Source organism: Gorilla gorilla, chromosome 21 (genome assembly GCF_029281585.2).
Source record: "Gorilla gorilla gorilla isolate KB3781 chromosome 21, NHGRI_mGorGor1-v2.1_pri, whole genome shotgun sequence".
NCBI classification, from domain to species: domain Eukaryota; kingdom Metazoa; phylum Chordata; class Mammalia; order Primates; family Hominidae; genus Gorilla; species Gorilla gorilla.
In genome coordinates, this window is record NC_073245.2 from 64,845,245 (window position 1) to 64,865,553 (window position 20,309).

General features: G+C 41.8%; 1 long non-coding RNA gene across 1 annotated transcript in view; it reads left to right on the plus strand.

Annotated features, from left to right (window-relative positions):
* The window catches only part of LOC134757804 (uncharacterized), a 52,538-nt gene extending 32,431 nt beyond the window's left edge, over positions 1-20,107 (plus strand). Inside the window, exon 3 of the long non-coding RNA XR_010132297.1 lies at positions 19,935-20,107. This is a non-coding gene — a long non-coding RNA (uncharacterized lncRNA). The remainder of the gene's footprint in view (positions 1-19,934) is intronic.
* Positions 20,108-20,309: the final 202 nt, after the last annotated feature.

Here is a 20,309-nt window from a genome sequence, read left to right on the forward strand (position 1 = left end):
TGAGAGCAGCCTGACCAACATAGTGAAACCCTGTCTCTACTAAAAATAAAAAAATGATCTGGGCATGGTGGCACGCACCTGTAATCCCAGCTACTCAGGAGGCTGAGGCAGGCGAATCGCTTGAACCCAGGAGGCAGAGGTTGCAGTGAGCCGAGATCATGCCACTGCACTCCAGACTGGGTGACAGAGGGAGACTCCATCTCAAAAAAAAAAAAAAAAACAAAACTGCGAGCAGATTCTAAGAGGTCATCCCGCTTCTCTTTTTTCATTTCTTAAGTCCTCTGAACATATCAGTGAGGTGGAGGCAGCACATTTTAAAATATGGGGCTTTCTCTATTCCCCACGAGAAAGATAAGCCTTGATTGACTTTCCCTTACTTTTATCAAACTTAAAGCAGATACATCTCAAAGTTCCATTTTGTCTTCTACTTCAGCACATGTCCTGTGCAGGAAAAATCACTGGAATTGAGGAATTCTGGAGATACATCATTAGTGCTAGCACATGCTGATGACTTCTAGCTGGAACAGGGAAGAGGCTGGAAGGCATATGTCTCCAGTGCATCCCAAAGTCCAGGGAACCTTAGCAGATAAAGATGCTGACTTCTCTTTTCTAACCATGCCTGGTCCCACAGAACCCAGCATCAGCACTTACGGGTACTGTATATAAGGCTTCAAGTCTAGATGTTTTATCTCTGTCCTTGATTCCCTGATTTTTATTAATGTATTTTTTTCAGTTTTATTGAGGTATAATTGGTTTATTAGTTTGCTGTCACACTGCTATAAAGAAATACCCGAAACTGGGTAACTTATAAGAGAAGAGGTTGAATTGATTCACAGTTCCACACAGCTGGGGAGGCCTCAGGAAACATGGCAGACAGTGAAGGGGAAGCAAGGACCTTCTTCACATGGCGGCAGGAGAGAGAGAATGAGTGAAGGAGGAACTTGCCAAACACTTATAAAACCATCAGATCTTGTGAGAACTCACTCACTATCATGAGAACAGCATGGAGGGGAAACCGCCTCCATGATCCCATCACCTCCCACCAGGTTTTTCCCTCAACACCTGGAGATTATGGAGATTACAATTCAACATGAGATTTGGGTGGGGACACAAAGCCTAACCATATTAATTGATGAATACAAATTGTATAAAGGTGTTCAACATGTTTTGATATACATATATATTGTGAGACACTGGCTACAATCAAGCTAATTAACACATCTATCACCTCACATAGTTACCCTTGATTTTTAATTTTTTATTATTTCATACACTGTTAGAACAAAAACAAGGTATTGACTTGGATTGCCATGTAAGTTCCTTAGACACACATATATGTGCACACAAACAGACACACACACACAGTCACACACTCCCATCATCCAATATCACTGCTATTCCATTCTCACTTAAAAGGGCATGTAGCTTATTTATTTATTTATTTATTTATTTATTTATTTATTTATTTATTTTTGAGATGGAGTCTCACTCTGTTGCCCAGGCTGGAGTGCAGTGGTGTGATTTTGGCTCACTGCAACCTCCGCCTCCTGGGCTCAAGCGATTCTTGTGCCTCAGCCTCCTGAGTAGCTGGGACTACAGGCATGTGCCCCCATGCCTGGCTAATTTTTTGTACTTTAGTAGAGACAGGGTTTCACCATGTTGCCCAGGCTTGTCTTGAACTCCTGAGCTCAGGCGATCTGCCCGCCTAGGCCTCCCAAAGCACTGGGATTACAGGTGTGAGCCACCACACCCAGCCCATTTAAAAGTTTTTTACCATCAAAAATAGTGAGGAAAATATCCCACTTAAAAGGGCATGTAGCAAACGTATCACTCTACTGCAATAGAAATAACTAATAGGGGAAACTGAGCATCTGGTGGGAGGAAGGTGGGACTTCCCTGTGCTTTTGGATCAATTTTTCTGTAAACCTAAAACTGTCCCGAAAAAAAATAAAGTCTACTAATTTAAAAAAAGTATGTCAAATGGCACAGTCACTATATGAAACAGTTTCTGAGCTCCCCAAAACCTTGAACATAGAATTACCACAAGACTCAGCAATTCCACTCCTTGGTGTATACCACAAAACTGAAAACAGACACTCAAACAAATACTTGTACACAAATATTCATAGCAGCATTATCCACAATTGCCAAATGGTGGAAACAACCCAGATGTCCATCGACAGATAAATGGATAAACAAAATATGCGATATGTGAATATGTTGAATGCCCCTAAATTATACACTTTAAAATGGTAATTTTCTATTACATACATTTTATCTCAAAAAAGCACCAATAGAGGAGCATCCTACAAAATAGCTGATCAGTCCTCAAAATGAACAAGATTTTCCAAAATAAGGAAAGACTGAGAAACTGTCACAGTCAAGAAGATCCTAAGGAGACGTGACTCCTAGATTTAATGTGGTCTCATCAATGGAACCCTAGAACACAAAAAGGACATTAGGTAAAAAAATAAGTAAGTCTAAGTAAATTATAGATTTTAGTTTGTAACAATGTATTAATATTATTTCATTAAATGTAACATGTGGCACACTAAGATGTTAGTAAGAGGAAATACTGGATGGAGGGTATATGGGAATTTTCTAAGATATCTTACAATTTTTCTGTAAATCTAAACTACTCTATAATTAATAAAGTTGATTTAAAGAAAGGAGCGGTTACATTTGCCTTTTGTGCTCTGTCTTTTCCCCCTCTTTCCTCCATGTATGTAACTCGGAGCTTACAGGAGGAGCCTTGAGGACAAGGATGTACATCAAGGATGGTGAGTGGGAGGCAGAGGTAGCTGCCTGCTTCCTGCCCTGTCCCGCTGTCTTCACACTTCTTGTTACATGAGAATAAGAACATAAAAGAAAAATTTAAAAAGGACCATTCTTTTAAATCAAATACATTTTGTTTAATTAAAAATTCATTGTTGCCATATGTATTAGTTTCTTATGTTTTTCATCATAAAGGACCACAAATGGGTTGACTTAAAGCAATAGCATTTTATTGTCTCACAGTTCTGGAGGTCAGAAGTCCAAAATCAAGGTGTAGAGCCATGTGCCCACTGAAATTCTGGATGGAATCTTTTCTTGCCTCTTCCCAGCTCCTGGTGGTGATGCTTTACCTCTGGCATTCCTTGGCTTGCAGCCACATCACTCCAATTTGCCTCCGTCTTCACACAGTGTTCTCCCTGTGTGTCTTGGTTTTCAGGTGGCATTTCCCTCCTCTTACAAGGACACCATCATGTTGGATTAGATCTTCCCCCATCTCCCCACCCTGCCCATGACATCATCTTGACTACATCTGCAAAGGCCTTATTTTCAAATAAGACCACATTCATCAATATCAGTGGCTAGAATTTCAACATATCTTTTGGGAAACATAATTCAACCTGTAACACTGCATTTTTCTCATTCTATAATGGACATATGAAAACATTTTTAGAGACTAGCATGGGCCTATGGACAGGCATTTGGGATGAATGACATGTGTGATTTAAAAAATCTTCACAACTTTATGAAGTTCATGCCCAAGACTTACTATCCCATTTTGCAGGTGATGGAATTGAGACATAGGAAATGTAAGTCAGTTTTTCCTGGGTTGCACAGTTAGGAAATGATGGATTCAGAATTTAAACCTAGACTGTCCTCAAAGTTCTTGCTCTTTCTATCAAATTGTTCTCAGGCTGAATGAGCTTTTAATGAATCAGATCAGGAAATACAGAATGAGATTCTGATTGGAGGCTTATCCTGAAACGTTCTTAGCCTCCTTTGTATTCATTTAGGCTTTTCCTTCCTCGCTTTTCCTGCCACCGTCCTCATTGAACTGAAGGCTCGCCTCATATCCACGCTTGCAAGCCTCTCGCTCCTTCTACCATTGTGGCTTTCAAATTTGATTTACTGAAATCTACTTGTCTAAATGATAAAATCGAGAAAGCTTTTACCAAGTAAGTTTATCACAGAAATGTAACTATTGCGTGTATTGTGCAAAATGGTTCTTTTTTTAAATCCAGGCAAATACATTGGAGTCATTAATTTGAATACTAAGTACAAGGTTCTGTTTAAAAATCCACAAGATGAATAACAAATCATAATTCTGGCAAGGCAAACACATTCTTCAAAGCCATCATTTGTATAATCCATTGAAGATACTATGATAGTAGCTCGTTGATGGCTGATTTAGAGTCTAGCGCATGTGCCATTACCTTTCTTGGGAGATATATTTCATGCGTCCTCACATTACAAGGAGTTGCTGACTTCAAAATGGATTGGGTTACAAAAGTTCATCTGAACTATATTCTTTGATATTCAGAATGTTTTGCACATCCTTATAAAGCACCTATTATGTGACTATCTTGCGCTTGGCTGTGTAGATAAAACAATTAAAAAAAACAAATAGGGTCCTTGTTTTTTGAGAGTTTAAATGGGATGAATGTGGTGCATTGAATTACAGGTCTCAGCTCTTCACTCCTCTTTGGACATCCCTGCCCTGAGCCCCCTGACTTTCATTTTCTTGTATACAGACTGACCGTACTTCCCCTTTCCTTGGCTGTGGGGTTGACTGTGTGACTTGCTTTTGGCCAATGAGGTGTTAGCAGATGCTGCAAGCTAGATTTTGCCAAATGCCTGAGCAGTTGAGCTTGCCCTGTGCCATGGCTGTGAGGAGTGCTTCCTCCGGGTGTTTATGCCCTTTACCCTGAGCCTGGAATTCACATATGTGCTGCCCACACCCCAGCTGCTCCAAGGACCTGCAGCATTATAGCTGTCCCAGCCAACCCACAGAACCCTAAGAGAGAATATATATCCATGTCATTCTAAGTCGCTGAGTTTTGCCATTGCATAGCATGTTTATGGCAATAGTTAAATGATAGAGGTGGGGAGAACGCCCGCACTACACAAAGAGTTCCAAAAAATAAACCTGTAATCACTGGGACATGGTGCAGACCTAGAGTGTGTTGAGACACAGAGCAGTATATGCAATGGGGCTTCTGAGACATCAAGAAGGTCTCCCCAAGCAAGTGGCTTTCAAGCTAAGTCCCAAAGGGTGAGCAGGAATTGGTTGGGTGAAGAGAGAGGGGAAAGGAATCCCAAGTAGAGGGATTGGCACCTGCAAAGGCCCTGACTGAGGTTGGGATAAATTTGGTGTTGAGATGAAGCAGCAGCTGGTGAGGGGACCAGATAATACAGGGCTTTGTAGAAGGAGGATTTTGAAATTTATTCTAAGAGCATTTTATTGTAGAATCCTAGTACAGTCAACCCTCCGTATACACGGGGTTCCCGGACATACTCCAATTCCGCTGTCCACTGTGTGGAACCTGTTTATAGGAAAAGTTGACCCTCCATAGAAGCAGGTTTTGCTTGTTTGGTTGAAAAAAATCTGTATGTAGTGGACCTACACAGTTTAAATCAATGTTGTTCAAAGGTCAACTGTACATGAGACTCCTGTGGCTGGCTTAGCAAACCAAATTTCCCCTTAGGGGTGTTCATCCATGAAGTTATTCCGTTTTTCTTTGATTACTGCTCCTGCGTATGTTCAGGTGAATCTTCTCTCCCCTTTGGGTAGCACATCCCTTCATGATGTCTTGGACAGATTGCATAACTTTTCGTTCCCTTTTAGCTGCTAAAATCCTATCTGGTTTAAAATTTTAATCATTTGTTCACGGTGAACATTCCCTTCAGTTACGGACAGGCAGGCTTGTGGCTACAGAAATGTAAAGCTGGGGACCAAGTTATGATCTATGTACTTACTTCTCTCACTCTCTTAAACCCTTGGAGTGGAGTGGGCCACAGGTTGTGTGGCGGATGCTATAGGGCACCTCCCAGATCCCCTTCTGGACAAAGGACTTGCTGAGAGTGACGCAGGCAGATGTTCCTCCGTGGTCATCCCACTTTCAGGGGTCCTGCAGCTGAAGAGAGACACTCCACCTATTTCCTGGGATGGTCTGCATCCATTGACCAATTGATCCTCTAACCCCAATTCCGGATAGCTCTGAAGGTCACCCCAGCTTCAGAACTCCCTGCAGAGTTGGCTGAGACTTGCACTGTCACGGCATCATAGCTCAGCTTCTCCCTCTGCTCATTCTCACTCCCTCACTTCCCTTCCACTGGCGTGGTTCCTCTCTTAGTCTTCTTGAGCTGCTATAATAAAATGCCACAGGCTGGGTGGCTTAAAAAACAGAAATTTATTTTCTTATAATCCTGGAGGCTAGAAGTCCAAGATCAAGGTGCCAGTAAGCGTGGTTTTTGGTGGGGCCTCCCTTCCTGGTTTGCAGATGGCTGCCTTCAAGCTGTGTCCTTACGTGGTGTATTAGTCAAGGTTCTCTAGAGGGACAAGACTAATAGGATAGACGTATATATAAAAGTGAGTTTATTATGGACTATTAACTCACAAGATCACAAGGTGAAGTCCCATAATAGACCATCTGCAAGATGAGGAGCAACGAAGCCAGTCCAAGTCTCAAAACCTCAAAAGTAGGGAGGCTGACAGTGCAGCCTTCATTCTGTGGCCTACACCACTGGTGTACATCCAAGAGTCCCACAGCTGAAGAACTTTAAGTACGATGTTTGAGGGCAGGAAGCATCCAGCATGGGAGAAAGACAGTGGCCAGAAGACTTGGCCAGTCTTGTCCTTCCATTTTCCTCTGCCTTTTTCCCAGCTGTGCTGGCAGCTGATTAGATGGTGCCCACCCAGACTGAGGGTGGATCTGCCTCTCCCAGTCCACTGACTCAAATGTTAATCTCCTTTGGCAAGACTCTCACAGACACACCCAGGAACAATACTTTGCATCCTTCGATCCAATCGAGTTGACACTCAACATTAACCATCACACATGGGTTTCCTATACGCAGGGGAGAAGAGAGAGGGAGCTCTGGTGTTTCTTCCTTTTCTTACAAGGACACCAGTGTTATTGGCTCAGGGCCTCAGCCTCGTAGTTAAGGTCATTTAACCTTAACTGCCTTCTTAAAGGCTCTGTCTCCAAATACGGCCATATTGGTGGTTAGGGTTTAAACACAGAAGTTTTGGTGGGGACACTAGTCAGTCCATAGCTGTTTCCCAGGATACTCATCTCTGTCTCAGTCTATTTCTCAGGAACCGAACCTGCCATGAGCTGCTTGTGCCTCTCATCTGGCTCCATTTGCTCAGATTGCTTTATGGAAGAAATGCTAAAAATAAAAGGGATAATTTTAAAAAAATAAACTTATTAAAAAATAATTTTAGATTTACAGAAAAGTTGCAAAAATGGTACAGTTTCTATAACCCTCACCCAGTTCCTGTAAGGCTTTCTTCTCACATTAACAGGATACATTTGTTGAAATTAAGAAACCAACATTGGTACATTACTGTCAACTAAACTTCAGGCTGTATTTGGGTTTCTCCAGTTTTTCTTTAATGTCTCACTTCTGTTCCAGGAATTAGCCCAGATACCACTTTTCATATAACCATGTCTCTTTAATCTCCCCTGATCTGTGATAGTTTCAGTCTTTCCTTGTTTTTTCATGACCCTGGCAATTTTGAAGAGTGCCAGTTGGATATCTTGCAGAACGTCACTCCAGTTTGGGGTTATCTTCTTTTGTGCAATTAGAGTGAGATTTGGGGTTTTAGGGAGGAAAACGGCAGAGGTGAAGTGCCTTCTCATCATATCCTCTTGGGCCACATGATGTCCACGTGACATCACTGGGATGTTAGCCTTGATCTCTTGGTTGAGGTGGTGTTTGCAGGTTTCTCCACTGGAGCATTTCTCTTTTTCCCTTTTCATACTCTGCTTGTTGGATGTAGACAAGCATCTTTTGCCTAACTTGCTTGTCTTCTCTCTGGACATTGCATCTCTGCTAACACTGCGTGGCCCCTGTGCCTCTCAAGGCACGTGTCCAGGTGTTGGCTCTCTTGGAGTATCTGACCCAGCAACAGTGGGTGACATGAAGTACTGGCTCTGGTTCAACCCATTTAGCTTCTACCCTGGAGGAAAATGAGGCCAAAGGAAGTTTAAGACCCAGCGAATCAGGGTCAACTTATTGACTTGGTGTCAGGTCTTCTGTCCTCAATCCAGCGTTATTTCTTAACCTGATATGACTATGGACATAGGGACAGAGAAGTAGATGTCCAAGGTGAGAGCTGGCTCATGAGGTGCTGGACAGAGCGTATGGTGGCTTTACTCTCATGTCCCTGTCAGCCTCAGCCTCTTGCTCATCGGCCAGGTTTGAGTCATACTTTCACCTCCAGAGGCAGGAGTTGGGGTCAACCCACCTTGCTCACAGGGATGGCAGTGGAAGAGGGTGGTTTCCAAAGGGAAATCAAGGTACTGTCCTAGGAGGAGCAACCGATGCCCGACAGGACAGAACAACATATGGCCACTACAGGTGTGAAATCCAAGTGGTGACAGCAAGAAGTTGGGGGTCTCTGTGACTCCTGGGCCACTTTGCTGGGGATCTTTAATGCATAAAGGACACATTGTATGTATACGAGTTAGGCTTTGTTTATGTCATCTGAGCCTATTCTTTCTTCTTTGCATTAGATAAGTAAAAGAAAATAACACAATACAATAATAATACTGCGTCCTTGTATATTATAGAAGCGCTTTGCATATTATAGAAGTCCTTTTACACACTCAGTCTCAGTTGATTCTTGCAATGATTCTGTAAAATAAGCATCACAGATGTGAATGTCCCCCCATTTTACAAGTGAAGCAAGTGAAGCTCAGAAATATTCAGTCAATTGCTTGATTCCATGAGTGCCTTGCTTACTTCCCAGTCTGCCTTGCAGTACATGCGTCTGAATTCTCTCCCCGTGTAACTCTCCTTCTGTGTGCCTTCTCATGCCAGGGGCAGGCTAGAAATGCTGAGCCATTAAGGCCCCTAGAAACAGTCTCTGGACCAATGATGAATGTGAATTGGAGGTTAAATACCCCAGCTTCCTTGCTCCTGGAGCAAAGAAGGAGAATAATACTTCTGAGGCGTGTGCTCTAGCCTGTGTCTCTCAGCTCCTCAGCTGTTCTCAGTGTCTGCATGCTTGATCAGGCACCCTTTCAGGTGTCTTTCCCTCCCTGTCTTAATTCCTTGTCCCACTACCAGCACTTCCTGGGAGCAGCTCCCAAATAAATGACTTGCACTCAGATCTTTGTCTTAGGGCTTGTTTTTGGGAGAACCCAACTTAAGACAGCCACAGCATCACATAGTGGTTGTATATTTCCACTGTAAGTGACAGAAACCCCAGCTTAAGCTGGCTCCAGCAGAAAAAGAATTTACTGGTTCATGTAATTGAACAGTCCAGTCTAATAGCTCTAGCTTCAGGCATGATTGAATCTATTTCTTTAAACGATGTTACCAGTGCTTGATTTCTCTCTTTCCACCTCTCTGCTCTGATTTCCTCTGTGTTGAGTTCTTCTCAGGCAGACTATCTTTCCAGCAGCACACATGATCCTCAATTCAAGTCAAATGGAAAAGAAAGCATCTCCCTCCAGGAAACTCCAGGTAATCCTGAGATTGGATCTGATTGGCTCTGACTGCATCAGGTGCTTACCTTTGAACCAATCACTGTGCTCAGTGAGGTATAAATGGACAGATTTGGGCCATAAAGACCACCCAGGAAGCTGGTGGTCTGGTTGGCTGCACCCAGTCACAAGGAGTAAAACTGGATGGCAGTCATTATCGAGGGAAGATGTTGGGTTTTTTACAGAAAAGGGAGAATCAACACTGTTCAGATTGTCACCTACACCATCTGACTCTTCGTACTTTCCTCTGAGGAAAAAAAAAAGTGCTATCTTCTGAGAAAAAAAAATATATTAGTTCCATTTAATTTCAACAAAAATATAAGTCATAAATGCCTCACTATTACTGGATATGCTTAGATATAGAAAAGAAGTAAAAACTCTTAAGAACCATAAAATAATTGTTTTATAGTGCATAAATCATTCCATGTTTTGTTTGTTTGTTTGTTTGTTTGTTTGTTTGTTTTTGAGACAGGATCTTCCTCTGTCACCCAGGCTGGAGTGCAGTGGAACAATCTCAGCTCACTGCAGCCTTGACCTCCTGGGCTCAAGCGATCCTCTCACCTCAGCCTTCCAAGTAGCTGGGACTACAGGCTCACACCACTATGCCCGGCTAAATTTTTTTTGTATTTTGGGTAGAGATGGGGTTTTGTTATGTTACCCAGGCTTGTCTCCAACTCCTGAGCTCAGGTGATCTGCCTGCCTCAGCCTCCCAAAGTACTGGGATTACAGGCATGAGCCACCACTCCAGGCCAAATTTTTATTGTTTTGTAATAGGATTATAGAATATGACAGGGAAGCATACCATCAAAGATTCAAAGGACAGAAAAACCACATCTAAGAGGACAGTATTTACTTGTTGAAGGACAGGGAAAGCTGGAGTGGGTGGTGATGGCTGGAGGGGAGGCCCTTTCAGGCAGTTGATTCAATGAGTATGGTTGAGTTTTCATATGGCAGAAACTTAAGCAAAAGTGGTCACATTTCATTTCTTCCCTTAAAACAATAGTGTACTACTTACCACAATTTTATTGGCATACTGCAGATAAGTGAAATATAATAGCTTAACATAGCAGTGCACAAACTGTTTCAGTAAAGGGACAGAGAATACATATTTTAAGCCTCAAGAGCCAAGAGGGAAAATAGAGAATACTAAGTGGGCACTTATGCAACAAGAAAGAAAACAAATTTTCATACATTTTTCAATGACAAAATTCAAAATATAATAATCGAGTTCAAGTTTTTGTAATACAGGTCTACTAACGAGAAAAAAAAATAGAATTCTTAATTTTGAGAAAACCAGGCATGGTGGCAAGGTCCTGTAATCCCAGCTACTCAGGAGGCTGAGGCAGGAGGACTGACTGAGGCCAGGAGTTAGAGGCTGTAGTGTGCTATAATTGCACCTATGAATAGCCATTGCATTCCATCCCAAGCAATATAATGAGAGCTCATCTCTAAAAAAAAATTCTTATTTTGAGAGAGATAAATAATTTTTCTTAATTGAAGCTCAGTTAGTATTCTCTATCATCAAATCAATTGCGAACATTCACCTATAAAAACCACCGTTAGCTTGAGGGCCATAAAAAATACAGTGGGCTGAATTTTACCCACAGGCTGTAGTTTGCTGACCTTTGGTTTAATCAGAAAGGGAATTTACTGACTTATAGAGTTAAAAAAATAGAGGTGAACAGTTTTCAAACAGAGCTAATTCAGAACTCCAGTTTCATTTCTTTGAGATGACCTTTGTTCTGCCCTCCTTCCTAGGATGGCTTTATCCTGAGACTGGGTTCCTTCAAGGATGCCTTAGGAACTAGACTGTATATTTCATTATTCACATCCAGGAAGGGAGAAAGAGTCACTTCTCTGAGCAAAGGTCCTGAGCTTCACTCTGATAGGAGCAAAGTTGAGCCAAGCACTGTGCCAAGGTGCTAGGACCAATCAGGGAAGTGACTTGGGTACAGATTTCATAGGTGTTATGCAGTGGAAGGGGCAAAGAGTGGAGGGGGAAGAGAGGGAACATCCACTGTAAGTAAACTCTGAAGAATAACACAGAAAAGAGGGAGTGGATGGGCAATTTTTACAAAGTGAATGTGCTCCACCCTTATCTTGATGTCTCTGTGGGAGATCTTGCTACTGTGGAATACCTGTTATCAGGCGCATTTTTCTCAAAACAAATGGTAGGAATTGTCAAACACCACCTTAGCGGTATTTTACAGAGGCCCTGTCCTCAGCACCTATGGTCTTATTACTTATATTAACTTCCCATGAACAAGTCTTAACTCACATGGCTGGAACTAGCTATACTGGAGCCTGGGGAACTGATGTTTTTGGATTTCCACATTGTTCTTTTGTACATTGTTCATTGTTTTGTTTTTGTTTTTGTTTTTGTTATTGTTTTGAGACCGGGTCTTTCTTTGTTGCCCAGGCTGAAGCACAGTGGCATGATCATGGCTCACTGTAGCCTCAAACTCTTGGACTCAAGGAACCCTCTCACCTCAGCCTCCAGAGTAGCTGGGACCACAGGCATGCACCACCACACTCAGCTAATTTTTTGGTGTTTTGTAGAGACGAGGTCTCACTATGTTGCCCAGGCTGGTCTCAAACTCCTGAGCTCAAGTGATCCTCCTGCCTCAGCCTCCCAAAATGCTGGGATTGCAGGCATGAGCCACTGTTCCTGGACCCCACATTGCTCTTTTAAGTTAGATGAGAAGGTGAAAATGGATAATAAGTAGGCAACTACAAACATCTTCCACACCAGGGACTCACAAATCCAAATGCCTACAAGGATGGCAGGAGATTTAAATGGGTGCTTTATGCCACTGGAGACACCAGAAACTGGTAGGAATTATGATGAAGTTGAGAGTACACACCCTACCTACAAGTATTCAACTTCAGAATTTCCTAGAACAATCATCTATGGACCTTGAGCTTTTGACATCCTCTTTGGATAATGCTTCTCACATGAGCTAGTCATTTGAAAAGTGTATTTCAAGGGGTCAGCCATTGATTCATTTATTCTATAGCATTCTACAAATATTCATTTACCACTCACTTTCTTCTGGTATTCCAGACTGTGGTCTGTGGCTCTCCTTGTGCAGTTATTAAATTGAGAAACCACAAATCAACATGCAAATCAAAATTTGTTTAGGCTAAATAGGTAATGTGTTTGCACATTATATATGACTGTTTTAAAATGTAGGTGGAGGCCTTTGTGAGTCACAAAATAGAAATTCATTTAACAAAAGTACCCCTAGTTTCAGAGTAGCTCTCTGTTATACATTTTCTCACTCAAGAGATACTCAAAAGCATAAGCACTATTGTGAAAAAGTCTTACTATTTTTTATATTCAAAAATTCTCATATGACAAAAAGGTTGGAAAAAAATTTGCTAGGTACTGGGGGCTATGGAAATGGTGAGATGAATATGTCAGAGCCTCAATTTTTAGAAAACTGACAGCACAGTAGGGATAAAAAATATGAATTAGGTAGGACTCTCTTGGTTGCAAGTGATAGAAACTCAATTTAAACTGACTTAAGGGAAAACAAAGAATGTACTGAATTATTTGTCTAAAGGTTCGGAATTGGGCTGGGCACAGTGGCTCAAACCTATAATCCCAGCACTTTGGGAGGCCAAGGCAGGTGATCATGAGGTCAGGAGTTCAAGACCAGCCTGGCCAAGATGGTGAAACCCCGTCTCTGCTAAAAATACAAAAATTAGCCCGGCTTGGTGGCAGGTGCCTGTAATCCCAGCTACTCAGAAGGCTGAGACAGGAGAATTGCTTGAACCCAGGTGGCAGAGGTTGCAGTGAGCCAAAATTATGCTACTGCACTCCAGCCTGGGTGACAGAGTGAGACTCTGTCTCGAAAAAAAAAGTTCAGAATTAAGCACATTCTTCGTTCATTCAGGCATGCTTGGACCTAGAGTCTAAACAGTGTCTTCAAGATTTAGTCTCGCTCCATTTCCTGGTTTTTCCTTTCTCAATGTTGGATTCATTTTCATGCTCTCCCTTTCTCCCCAGTATAAACAAAAACTGTCCAGGATTACAGTATTGTAGCTCCAAACACCTTCTAATTCTATTGGGAAGAGATATCAACCTTTCCCATAGCTCCTCTGAATTAACTCTCATTAGATTAATCTTTCAGGTGAATCAGTTGCTGTGGCAAGAGGAATGGAAGATACTAATGGGTCAGATTTTGAATATGTGTCTCATGTATCTGGGAGGAGGTTAGCACCAACCAATCCACATGGATTGATGATGGAGTCTTTGGGGTTTTTAAGGAGAAATAGGAATGTTATTATGAGAAGAAGGAGGAGTAAAGCTGGAAAGGCAAAAAACAACAGACACTCACTAGAAACAAACCAAAATCAACATCCCCGAGGAAGAAAATAATGAATGACACCAGACAGACTCGTTTGTTTCATTCAATGTTTTCTTCAATAAACATTTACCGAAATTTGTTATTTTAGTGGAGGCTGTTGATTGCCAATATCTACTCCCACCTTCCATTCCTTTTTTTATCTTTTTTTTTAAATCAGAACCATTGACTTTGTTCAACTATCCCCCCTTGAAGTGGCTGTATTTGAGAGAAGGCTGCTCCATTTCCAAACCCAAGGGCAAGTCTTGACTATCTAAGCCAATCCTCTTAGTGCCATTTCCTTTGCTGTTGATTTGTTTAAGGCATAAACATAAGTAGAATTTGAGGCAATGAAAATATGAAGTCACCAGAAAGCTTCCAGGAAGGTTATTCTTGCTCTTAAAAAAAAAATACAGTTAGGGGTCCTCAAAGGGAGCTAACTCGTAGACCTACTCTACATGAGATAAATGTTGAAATAGCATGGGTTCTTGGATAATGTTGCTGAGGAAATTAATGACTCTAGACATGACCGTACCTCTAGATTTCTAGTTGTATAAGAAAATTATTTCTATATTTTGAGTTACATTGGGCTTTTGGGTTATTTGCAACAAATGCACTTCCTATAAATGACAGGTCCAGGGCCAGGCATTGAGGATAAGAAATCGTAGGATGTATGCCCTCTGTTCATATGATGCTTCCATTTTAATCAGCTGGAAATTGTTATTTTTTCCCACTTTATTCTACTTCTTTCTCTCTGTGAAGTTAACCAAAGTACCCAAGGGGACTGGATCAAGGAAAACATGAGGGCAAACTCAATATGTTACTCTCAAAGTGGTCCCTGATCAAATGCTCTGGCCTTGCCAAGAGAATCAGGAGCCCTTGAAGCAAATATGTCTTCTTCCCCAGAAACAAAATTCAAAGTGTGTGGCCCTGCACTGGTGGGTCAGGAATGCCATCTTCACAGACAAAGGAAAATATATTCTCCTTTATTCTCATTTTTAAAACCCCAATTATGGGCACAATGAGGATCCATGGAACCCCATGAACACTAACAAAAATAAAGCACTTAGCTCATGCAATCTTGTCTTTTTATTTTCAATATCACTTACAATGTAAGCTTTTTACAAAATCAAATCCTTTATCACCAACGATATGATTTTCCCTGAAAAGGCTTTGAAGTATCCTGCCGTTATCACTTCTGTACACAAACATTAGCAGAAGCCCTGCTAGGCAGGAGGACAAAAATAATTGTTCAGTCTTCATTTTAATTTAACCTTTTGTAAATTCCTACTTTACAAAAGTTCCCCTTGACTTACTGGCATCATATTGAGATAATTTATGAGGTAGTCCATTCTTGTTAAGACAGCAAATCTCCATGAATCTTTTCCCCCATGAAAGACTGTCCTGGACCCTTCACCCCTTTTAATTTAGGCGTCTTGCTCTCTTTCTTTACCATTTGCATGGGTCCCTTTGTCACCTTAACATTATTGTCTAATGGTTTCTGTACAATTAAGGCATTATGGAGGTGAACATTAATATGTCTCAGAAAATTTACGAAGGCCATATATCTTGATGTTTGCAAAAGGATGTGCCAGAGATTGGCTAGGAATGCCGGTGCTCAGCTCTTCCAGCTGATGTAAGGAACGGAGTTCATTATCTGTCATATTGTTAGTAGGACAATCTGTCATATTGGTAGTAGGACAGAAACAAGACCTTTGGCAGGAAGGTGTGAAAAGGGAATGAGTAGCCAGCCTGGTGTAAATCAGGAGGGGAAATACAGGTTTAAGCTATTTTAGATCTGGTTTAATAGAAGAGTGGCTAAAAAGGTGGGATCAGTATTCACATTGACCTGTGCGATGATTAATATTGAGTGTCAGCTTGATTGGATTGAAGGATGCAAAGTATTGTTCCTGGGTGTGTCTGTGAAGGTGTTGCCAAAGGAGATTAACATTTGAGTCAGTGGACTGGGAGAGGCAGACCCACCCTCAATCTGGGTGGGCACCATCTAATCAGCTGCCAGCATGGCTAGGATAAAAGCAGGCAGAGGAACATGGAAGGACTAGACTGGCTGAGGCTTCTGACCTCCATCTTCCTCTTATGCTGGATGCTTCCTGCCCTCGACATCAGACTCCAAGTTCTTCAGCTTTTGGACTCTCAGATCTACACCACTGGTTTGCCAGGCACTCTCAGGCCTTTGGCCACAGATTGAAGGCTGTACTGTCAGCTTCACTACTTTGGAGGTTTTGGGACTTGGACTGGCTTCCTGGCTCCTCTGCTTGCAGGCAGCCTATTGTGGGACTTGACGTTGTGATTGTGTGAGTCAATATTCCCTAACACGCTCCCTTTTATATGTACAGCTGTCCTATTAGTCCTGTCCTTTTAGAGAACCCTGACTAATACACATCATTTTTAGATTCTAACTCATACCCGCTAGCCACCTGCCCTTGTTTTATAGCCTCTCTCTTCTTCAGTTTCTTCATTTGTAAGGTGGAGGTACATTTAGAACACAACCTTAAGTCCATACCATGGCCTACCAGGTTCCCACGATCTGGTCCCACCTTGGTCTCAGGCCTCCAGTGCCTTCCCGGCTTTCCTGGAACCCTGGGCTTCCACCACGTTGGTCTCCTTTCCAACTCTGCAGTGTAATGACAGCTGCTTCCCACCTCAAGGCCTTTGGCCATGACGTTACTTCCTCTTCCATGAAATACTTCTCCCCAGATGCTCAAGGGTGGGCTCCTTCTCTTCATTTATGAACCAGGTTAAATTGGACTTTCTCACATAATTTCCCAGAGGCAGACTTGAGTAGTTTATTTAGAAGGTGATCCCAGGAATCAGAGGAATAGAGAAGGAAGGAGAGTTAAGTCAAGGTGATATTGATGAGAAATTGATCACTGCAGACAACTGGAACTCAATTCTGCAGGGAGTTTCTGGGAGACAGTGTGAAACCTCCTCCGAGTTGTGCTATAAGGGGCTGGGAAGCCGTGATGGTTTTCCACCAATTCCCGTCCTCTGCATGTGGAGGGGCACTCCTGGAGGGGCTTATTATTTAGCATTTCCAGCCTCTGCTCGTACAGATTGAGCGTGAATCTCGCTGCATTACAGAAGGCTCTATGGCAGAGAGATGCAGGTGCTAGGGGTAGGAAGCTCTCGAAGCGCAAGGGAACTGTCCAGCAGGGTGCCACTTGGGCGCCATGGGTGTGACAAGGGAATATGTGCAGGGAGCTGACTGTCCTCTAGAGTCCTCCATTGATCTCTGTTCCTTCATCCTGTCCATGGCCTTGAAAGCACTTACTACAATTGTGAATCATACCCTTCTTGGTTTGTGTATTTTTTTAAATTTATTTTGTTGATGCTGTTTTTGTTTGTTTGTTTTTTGAGACAGGGTCTCACTCTGTTCCCCAGGCTGGAGTGCAATGGTGCAATCATAGGTCACTGCAGCCTCAACCTCCTGGGCTCAGGTGATCCTCCCACATCAGCCTCCCAAGTAGCTAGGACTACAGGTATACCCCACCATACCTGGCTGATTTTTTATATTTTTTGTAGAGACAAGGTCTCGTTATGTTGTGCAGGCTGGTCTGGGACTCCCAGGCTCAAGCAGTTCTTCTACCTCAGCCTCCCAAAGTGCTGGGATTACAGGCATGAGCCACTATGTATTTGTGTATTTGCTAAATTAATACATACCTATTTGTAGGGTCTAAGGGAACAGAGCGATGTTTGAATGTTCCTGAGTGTTTCTTTGAGTGTTCTTGAGTGTTTCTTTAGTGATCAGCAAAAAGGTGATAATCAAAGTATTTAAGCACCTGAAGGGCAGGGTTGTCAATCATCCAAAAGTTCACCCATCCTGCTTTGTGGTAAGTTTCTGGAAGTAAAATTGCTGTGTCTAAGACACAATGCTTTTAAAGCAGGGCATGCCTTTGTTAGTTACATTTTCGAGAATCTTCATAAACCCAAACAGTACAGGTTTAAAGTGCAGGCATGGCATCAAATTAAATTCTGAGGATCTCAAATATGAGGGCCCTGGTAATGAACATGAAAAATCCTTTTTTTTTGAAGCTGCATAAGCAAGATGATTTTGAAAGTTTAAAAACGAGTGTGTGTATGTGTTTTGTGTTCCACTAAAAGCCCATTTAAAACCTACTTGAGTGCTTTTTCATTTAGTTTATAAGTATTCAGAACATCAGAATAAAGCCTCAGGTTTAGGGAAGCCTCTACCCTCTCCAGCTAGGCTGCTTGACTAAAAAAAATCAAAAAAGGAAAATTTTACTTTGACAAATATAATACCTACATTGGGAATATGCAGACAAGTTTTTCCCTAAAAGGTTAACTAGAGACAATAATTACTTTCTCCAGAGATCACCAAAGTGACATGCTGCTGTCTTGATTTCATTGCTGTTTTGTGATGTGCGTTTCTTGCCACTTATAAATGAAACAAATGAGGTTAGATGGCAAAGATTATGAAAGGAATTAGCAATAATGAGCCTGGGAACAAAAAAACATTATTATGGAAAATTGAGTTGACCTCACTTTCATAATTATTCACCTTAATTGTTTTTTTGTAGTGTAATTTGAATGAAATTAAATAATACTAATATTCCTCCTGCTACTGACAAGGAATTTCATGTAAAGATTAATAACTTTTAAAACTAAAGATTTGGCTGCCATCTTAGAGGTCACTGTTGCTATTCCAGGGAGCTTTCTGTCCTCTACATGATCCTGAACCGCCTATGCCAAAACCACAATTTTCTCCTCAAAGATCTAAGGTCACGTGACTCTGTGGCACAGGAATTGCATCTCCCTCCAACCTCCGTGAGATTCACTTCTCTCCTCAGATTCACTTCTCTTACTTTTCCCAATTTCTCCATGAGAATGTTCTCAGTAAATCATGCTAATGTGTGACGGAAGCAGACATTTTCAGTTAATTGGGTGGGCATAATTTGAATTTGAAATATATAAATTTTTCTTAGGGCACTCCTTGAAGACATCACACTCATTAAGTTGGGGTTTGAAGGTGAGTCAATATAGAACTTTCTACTTGTTTGTAATTTTGGCCAATAGTAACCTGAAGATGCACTGAACATGTATCATGTAATAGACACTGAGTCAAGTAGTTCACTTGTGTCATCTAATTTAATTCTCTCTGTGGCCCTGTAAGTACTGTTGTCTTCGCTGTTCTGCAGATACTGCAACTGCAACTCAAATACATTGCAGAGGTCAAAGAAGGGCTGACTCAAGATTTGAACTCTTATGCCTACCCCCAAACCTGAGCTCTTAGCCAACAAGATGGAATCAAAGCAAGCCAATCAATAGAAATATTGGTGTTGACATCTGATAGTCTGTGATCCATCTCTGCTCGCTCACTTAATATCTTTGCATGTAACTCTCTCAGTTCGAGTTTACACTTAGAAAACTGAAATAATAACAACACCAAACTTACTGAGTTGCAGTGACTATTAAATGGGGAACATAGTGAAGTACCTTGAACACTGATGAATTACAGTGATGCTCAATAAATGTTGACTTTTCTCCATTACTTATGGACACTTTTCTTTTTAAGGCTTGGAAAGCATTTAGCACAGTATGTGGCACAGAGATACCAGTCACTAATAATATTAGCTAACCGTTTACTGGTACCTACAATGTGCTTGGCTCCACATTGCATGCTCTGCAGGTGGCATCTCTCTAATCCTCAGCAGTGTCCTGTGCTGACGGTGCCATGTCTGCCCTCATTTTGGAGAGAGTAGCTGGGTGGTTTCCATCTGGTAAGCAATGGAGTTGGAGCTCAAGCTCAGAATCCAAGCTCTGAGTCAGCGATTTTGCCAGCTGCTGTGGCTCATCGTGTTGTCATTAAATTCGATGAGTCTACCATTGGCTTGTAAATGTCTTTCCATTTCATCACACCTGGAATGATCACTCTCTCTTTCGAACTTCAATGGCTTTTACTGTCTATCTAAATCAGTAGGTAATAAATCATGGCCTCTAGTTCATTATGGCCTCCCATGCTTTCCTGAAGTGTTTAAATCACTATTACCTTTGTTTGTTCATTGATTTGGTCACCCAGTCACTCAGCAAACATAATTGTGTGTCTATTATATTCCAGGCACTGTGGGAGATTCTGAGGGTACAGAGGAGAACTGAAGAGACTTGGTATTCACTAAGGGAAGAGCCAAACTTCAAGGCGACTTAAACCTTTATTTGGGGGGTCCTCTTTAGGAAAAGAACATTAAATTACATACACACAGTTAGATTCAGGGCCAGGGAGGAGGTCTTGCAAGTGAGGGGTTCTGAAACCTAAGCTTCATTAGCTTCGTGGTAAATCCACTACAGGTTTCTACTGTTACGGATCTTAGAATTCTAGATTCTGCTGTAACCCTGATATAACAGGGAGGCCCTGCAGCCCTGATCACTATCCACAGATCAACTCAAAACAAAACAGAGCATAAATGTGACTACAAACCATGAGGGATTATGAAAA